Source organism: Schistocerca piceifrons, chromosome 1 (genome assembly GCF_021461385.2).
Source record: "Schistocerca piceifrons isolate TAMUIC-IGC-003096 chromosome 1, iqSchPice1.1, whole genome shotgun sequence".
Lineage (NCBI taxonomy): Eukaryota > Metazoa > Arthropoda > Insecta > Orthoptera > Acrididae > Schistocerca > Schistocerca piceifrons.
In genome coordinates, this window is record NC_060138.1 from 493998443 (window position 1) to 494004442 (window position 6000).

Sequence of the window (6000 nt, forward strand, 5' to 3'; positions counted from 1 at the left end):
ATATGTTTGATACATGGAGCATTCTAGCTCCGCCTGACAGTTACAGCTACGATACTTTAGTGGTTACGGAAAGCCCAGGTTCGAAACCTGGTCACGGCACGAAAACGTCTCTTGACGCTGTCTCCTTAACTGCGACAGCTACAGACAAGTGGCGTCGCTACCATACGGCGGGCACGGCTTTTTCTTGCTGTGGATGGCCTAAAGAGACGCTTCCAGTGGGAGAGCAGTGGAAATACATGGCACGGCGATTGCCAAGATACTTCCATTTCGAAGTGATCTTTGTAGTACAAACGAAACGTTTTTGCGGCTGCTGCTCCAACGGTAACGTGGCCGAGCGGTCTAAGGCGCTGGTTTTAGGCACCAGTCTCTTCGGAGGCGTGGGTTCGAATCCCACCGTTGCCACTTTTTACGTCTCATTTTTGTGCCGTTGCGGTGTGTTCTCGTGGGGTAGGACGCAGCTCTTGTGACGCGCGTGTTGTGTAGGTAGCGTGGCCGAGCGGGTCTAAGGCGCTGGTTTCAGGCACCATTCTCTTCGGAGGCGTGGGTTCCAATCCCACAGCTGCCAAACGTGTAATGTTTCCTGTGTCGAAGGCAGGTGCACTCATTGCCCGCAAAGGAAACAGCACAACAAGGCGTGAGCGTCTGCTTGGTGAATTGCCGTAGAACAGTGCGTGGTGCAACGACAGGATTTGTAGGCACCTTTTGCTCTCATCATTGCTGGCGTCCGTCTCCCCGAAATGCGTCCGGGGCACGCCGTTCTATAACGCGAGAGAGCGGATTTTTTACAGTTGTCGTCAGTTAACCGTGGGTGGCTGCTGCGTTCGCTGGAAAGAGCACTGCCGTCGTTATCCGGTGTGGTCTAGTGGCTAGGATACCTGGCTCTCACCCAGGAGGCCCGGGTTCGATTCCCGGTACCGGAATCGCGCGTTTTTGTTGCTCCTCTTATGCGACTTGTCTCGACTTTGCTCGACTGACGCTACGCTGACGCGTGCAGAAAGCTACGTTAAGTATGATTCACGGCAACACCTGACGGCGAGAGAGATGAAGCGTCTATCCACTTGTTATCCAGCCACATACCTGTAGTCAAGAGGCTTGGGGGACTGCAAGACATTGCCACGGAGGTGAATGCAGCTAACCACTGTAGTTAGTGTCCTGACAGCGCAGGCACGTTCATTTGCTCGTATACATGTGATGGAGACCGTGTCTCACACTGCTGTGGCGTACACCTTGGCCTAGGCTCTGCTGTGTATCGCCACTTGCATTACAGGCAGCTGCTTTCGCGGGCGCGTCCGTGGCCGTGATCGTCTAGTGGTTAGGACATTGCGTTGTGGCCGCAATAACCCAGGTTCGAATCCTGGTCACGGCAATTTTGAAAGTTTTGCCTTGCTGCCGTTGCAATGACGAGTACTCGAAATGACAGTACTCTCTTGATTTTTTCACTCGTGTTCCGCAGGCCGCAGTTTGCCCTACCACTTCATCCCCAACACGTAATGTCGCCTCCTAGAGCGCAGACGTCCGCTGCTCTCTGTAGTCGAAAAGGGCAGTTGTTTGAAGTGCGATGGATGAGCAGCCAGTCCCAGCAGAACCGGAAGCTGTGGCGTGCACTGTTTGTACAAATGCTAGGAACACTGGCGCACCAAGCAGCGCATGTAGCGTGGCCGAGCGCTTTAAGGCGCTGGTTTAAGGCACCAGACTCTCTGTAGGCGCGGTTTCGAATCCCGTAGCTGCCGGGGGCTTTGCTGTGATCGCGTTAAGCTGCCGCTTTTTCTTCAAGTGTAACCTCCTTGAGCTCACATATGTTTGATACATGGAGCATTCTAGCTCCGCCTGACAGTTACAGCTACGATACTTTAGTGGTTACGGAAAGCCCAGGTTCGAAACCTGGTCACGGCACGAAAACGTCTCTTGACGCTGTCTCCTTAACTGCGACAGCTACAGAAACAAGTGGCGTCGCTACCATACGGCGGGCACGGCTTTTTCTTGCTGTGGATGGCCTAAAGAGACGCTTCCAGTGGGAGAGCAGTGGAAATACATGGCACGGCGATTGCCAAGATACTTCCATTTCGAAGTGATCTTTGTAGTACAAACGAAACGTTTTGCGGCTGCTGCTCCAACGGTAACGTGGCCGAGCGGTCTAAGGCGCTGGTTTTAGGCACCAGTCTCTTCGGAGGCGTGGGTTCGAATCCCACCGTTGCCACTTTTTTACGTCTCATTTTTGTGCCGTTGCGGTGTGTTCTCGTGGGGTAGGACGCAGCTCTTGTGACGCGCGTGTTGTGTAGGTAGCGTGGCCGAGCGGTCTAAGGCGCTGGTTTCAGGCACCATTCTCTTCGGAGGCGTGGGTTCCAATCCCACAGCTGCCAAACGTGTAATGTTTCCTGTGTCGAAGGCAGGTGCACTCATTGCCCGCAAAGGAAACAGCACAACAAGGCGTGAGCGTCTGCTTGGTGAATTGCCGTAGAACAGTGCGTGGTGCAACGACAGGATTTGTAGGCACCTTTTGCTCTCATCATTGCTGGCGTCCGTCTCCCCGAAATGCGTCCGGGGCACGCCGTTCTATAACGCGAGAGAGCGGATTTTTTACAGTTGTCGTCAGTTAACCGTGGGTGGCTGCTGCGTTCGCTGGAAAGAGCACTGCCGTCGTTATCCGGTGTGGTCTAGTGGCTAGGATACCTGGCTCTCACCCAGGAGGGCCCGGGTTCGATTCCCGGTACCGGAATCGCGCGTTTTTGTTGCTCCTCTTATGCGACTTGTCTCGACTTTGCTCGACTGACGCTACGCTGACGCGTGCAGAAAGCTACGTTAAGTATGATTCACGGCAACACCTGACGGCGAGAGAGATGAAGCGTCTATCCACTTGTTATCCAGCCACATACCTGTAGTCAAGAGGCTTGGGGGACTGCAAGACATTGCCACGGAGGTGAATGCAGCTAACCACTGTAGTTAGTGTCCTGACAGCGCAGGCACGTTCATTTGCTCGTATACATGTGATGGAGACCGTGTCTCACACTGCTGTGGCGTACACCTTGGCCTAGGCTCTGCTGTGTATCGCCACTTGCATTACAGGCAGCTGCTTTCGCGGGCGCGTCCGTGGCCGTGATCGTCTAGTGGTTAGGACATTGCGTTGTGGCCGCAATAACCCAGGTTCGAATCCTGGTCACGGCAATTTTGAAAGTTTTGCCTTGCTGCCGTTGCAATGACGAGTACTCGAAATGACAGTACTCTCTTGATTTTTTCACTCGTGTTCCGCAGGCCGCAGTTTGCCCTACCACTTCATCCCCAACACGTAATGTCGCCTCCTAGAGCGCAGACGTCCGCTGCTCTCTGTAGTCGAAAAGGGCAGTTGTTTGAAGTGCGATGGATGAGCAGCCAGTCCCAGCAGAACCGGAAGCTGTGGCGTGCACTGTTTGTACAAATGCTAGGAACACTGGCGCACCAAGCAGCGCATGTAGCGTGGCCGAGCGCTTTAAGGCGCTGGTTTAAGGCACCAGACTCTCTGTAGGCGCGGTTTCGAATCCCGTAGCTGCCGGGGGCTTTGCTGTGATCGCGTTAAGCTGCCGCTTTTTCTTCAAGTGTAACCTCCTTGAGCTCACATATGTTTGATACATGGAGCATTCTAGCTCCGCCTGACAGTTACAGCTACGATACTTTAGTGGTTACGGAAAGCCCAGGTTCGAAACCTGGTCACGGCACGAAAACGTCTCTTGACGCTGTCTCCTTAACTGCGACAGCTACAGACAAGTGGCGTCGCTACCATACGGCGGGCACGGCCTTTTTCTTGCTGTGGATGGCCTAAAGAGACGCTTCCAGTGGGAGAGCAGTGGAAATACATGGCACGGCGATTGCCAAGATACTTCCATTTCGAAGTGATCTTTGTAGTACAAACGAAACGTTTTGCGGCTGCTGCTCCAACGGTAACGTGGCCGAGCGGTCTAAGGCGCTGGTTTTAGGCACCAGTCTCTTCGGAGGCGTGGGTTCGAATCCCACCGTTGCCACTTTTTTACGTCTCATTTTTGTGCCGTTGCGGTGTGTTCTCGTGGGGTAGGGACGCAGCTCTTGTGACGCGCGTGTTGTGTAGGTAGCGTGGCCGAGCGGTCTAAGGCGCTGGTTTCAGGCACCATTCTCTTCGGAGGCGTGGGTTCCAATCCCACAGCTGCCAAACGTGTAATGTTTCCTGTGTCGAAGGCAGGTGCACTCATTGCCCGCAAAGGAAACAGCACAACAAGGCGTGAGCGTCTGCTTGGTGAATTGCCGTAGAACAGTGCGTGGTGCAACGACAGGATTTGTAGGCACCTTTTGCTCTCATCATTGCTGGCGTCCGTCTCCCCGAAATGCGTCCGGGGCACGCCGTTCTATAACGCGAGAGAGCGGATTTTTTACAGTTGTCGTCAGTTAACCGTGGGTGGCTGCTGCGTTCGCTGGAAAGAGCACTGCCGTCGTTATCCGGTGTGGTCTAGTGGCTAGGATACCTGGCTCTCACCCAGGAGGCCCGGGTTCGATTCCCGGTACCGGAATCGCGCGTTTTTGTTGCTCCTCTTATGCGACTTGTCTCGACTTTGCTCGACTGACGCTACGCTGACGCGTGCAGAAAGCTACGTTAAGTATGATTCACGGCAACACCTGACGGCGAGAGAGATGAAGCGTCTATCCACTTGTTATCCAGCCACATACCTGTAGTCAAGAGGCTTGGGGGACTGCAAGACATTGCCACGGAGGTGAATGCAGCTAACCACTGTAGTTAGTGTCCTGACAGCGCAGGCACGTTCATTTGCTCGTATACATGTGATGGAGACCGTGTCCTCACACTGCTGTGGCGTACACCTTGGCCTAGGCTCTGCTGTGTATCGCCACTTGCATTACAGGCAGCTGCTTTCGCGGGCGCGTCCGTGGCCGTGATCGTCTAGTGGTTAGGACATTGCGTTGTGGCCGCAATAACCCAGGTTCGAATCCTGGTCACGGCAATTTTGAAAGTTTTGCCTTGCTGCCGTTGCAATGACGAGTACTCGAAATGACAGTACTCTCTTGATTTTTTCACTCGTGTTCCGCAGGCCGCAGTTTGCCCTACCACTTCATCCCCAACACGTAATGTCGCCTCTAGAGCGCAGACGTCCGCTGCTCTCTGTAGTCGAAAAGGGCAGTTGTTTGAAGTGCGATGGATGAGCAGCCAGTCCCAGCAGAACCGGAAGCTGTGGCGTGCACTGTTTGTACAAATGCTAGGAACACTGGCGCACCAAGCAGCGCATGTAGCGTGGCCGAGCGCTTTAAGGCGCTGGTTTAAGGCACCAGACTCTCTGTAGGCGCGGTTTCGAATCCCGTAGCTGCCGGGGGCTTTGCTGTGATCGCGTTAAGCTGCCGCTTTTTCTTCAAGTGTAACCTCCTTGAGCTCACATATGTTTGATACATGGAGCATTCTAGCTCCGCCTGACAGTTACAGCTACGATACTTTAGTGGTTACGGAAAGCCCAGGTTCGAAACCTGGTCACGGCACGAAAACGTCTCTTGACGCTGTCTCCTTAACTGCGACAGCTACAGACAAGTGGCGTCGCTACCATACGGCGGGCACGGCTTTTTCTTGCTGTGGATGGCCTAAAGAGACGCTTCCAGTGGGAGAGCAGTGGAAATACATGGCACGGCGATTGCCAAGATACTTCCATTTCGAAGTGATCTTTGTAGTACAAACGAAACGTTTTGCGGCTGCTGCTCCAACGGTAACGTGGCCGAGCGGTCTAAGGCGCTGGTTTTAGGCACCAGTCTCTTCGGAGGCGTGGGTTCGAATCCCACCGTTGCCACTTTTTACGTCTCATTTTTGTGCCGTTGCGGTGTGTTCTCGTGGGGTAGGACGCAGCTCTTGTGACGCGCGTGTTGTGTAGGTAGCGTGGCCGAGCGGTCTAAGGCGCTGGTTTCAGGCACCATTCTCTTCGGAGGCGTGGGTTCCAATCCCACAGCTGCCAAACGTGTAATGTTTCCTGTGTCGAAGGCAGGTGCACTCATTGCCCGCAAAGG

General features: G+C 54.1%; 10 non-coding genes across 10 annotated transcripts; all 10 read left to right on the forward strand.

The window, feature by feature from the left end:
• The first annotated feature begins 320 nt into the window (after positions 1–320).
• Trnal-uag lies at positions 321–402 on the forward strand. The gene has a single exon. It is a non-coding gene; the product is annotated as a tRNA-Leu (tRNA).
• A 446-nt stretch (positions 403–848) lies between these two features.
• On the forward strand, positions 849–920 carry Trnae-cuc. The gene has a single exon. It is a non-coding gene; the product is annotated as a tRNA-Glu (tRNA).
• A 374-nt stretch (positions 921–1294) lies between these two features.
• On the forward strand, positions 1295–1366 carry Trnah-gug. The gene has a single exon. It is a non-coding gene; the product is annotated as a tRNA-His (tRNA).
• A 749-nt stretch (positions 1367–2115) lies between these two features.
• On the forward strand, positions 2116–2197 carry Trnal-uag. Its single transcript has one exon. It is a non-coding gene; the product is annotated as a tRNA-Leu (tRNA).
• A 446-nt stretch (positions 2198–2643) lies between these two features.
• Trnae-cuc lies at positions 2644–2716 on the forward strand. The gene has a single exon. It is a non-coding gene; the product is annotated as a tRNA-Glu (tRNA).
• Positions 2717–3090: 374 nt separating this feature from the next.
• Trnah-gug lies at positions 3091–3162 on the forward strand. Its single transcript has one exon. It is a non-coding gene; the product is annotated as a tRNA-His (tRNA).
• A 748-nt stretch (positions 3163–3910) lies between these two features.
• On the forward strand, positions 3911–3992 carry Trnal-uag. Its single transcript has one exon. It is a non-coding gene; the product is annotated as a tRNA-Leu (tRNA).
• Positions 3993–4439: 447 nt separating this feature from the next.
• Positions 4440–4511, forward strand: Trnae-cuc. Its single transcript has one exon. It is a non-coding gene; the product is annotated as a tRNA-Glu (tRNA).
• Positions 4512–4886: 375 nt separating this feature from the next.
• On the forward strand, positions 4887–4958 carry Trnah-gug. Its single transcript has one exon. It is a non-coding gene; the product is annotated as a tRNA-His (tRNA).
• A 746-nt stretch (positions 4959–5704) lies between these two features.
• Positions 5705–5786, forward strand: Trnal-uag. The gene has a single exon. It is a non-coding gene; the product is annotated as a tRNA-Leu (tRNA).
• Positions 5787–6000: the final 214 nt, after the last annotated feature.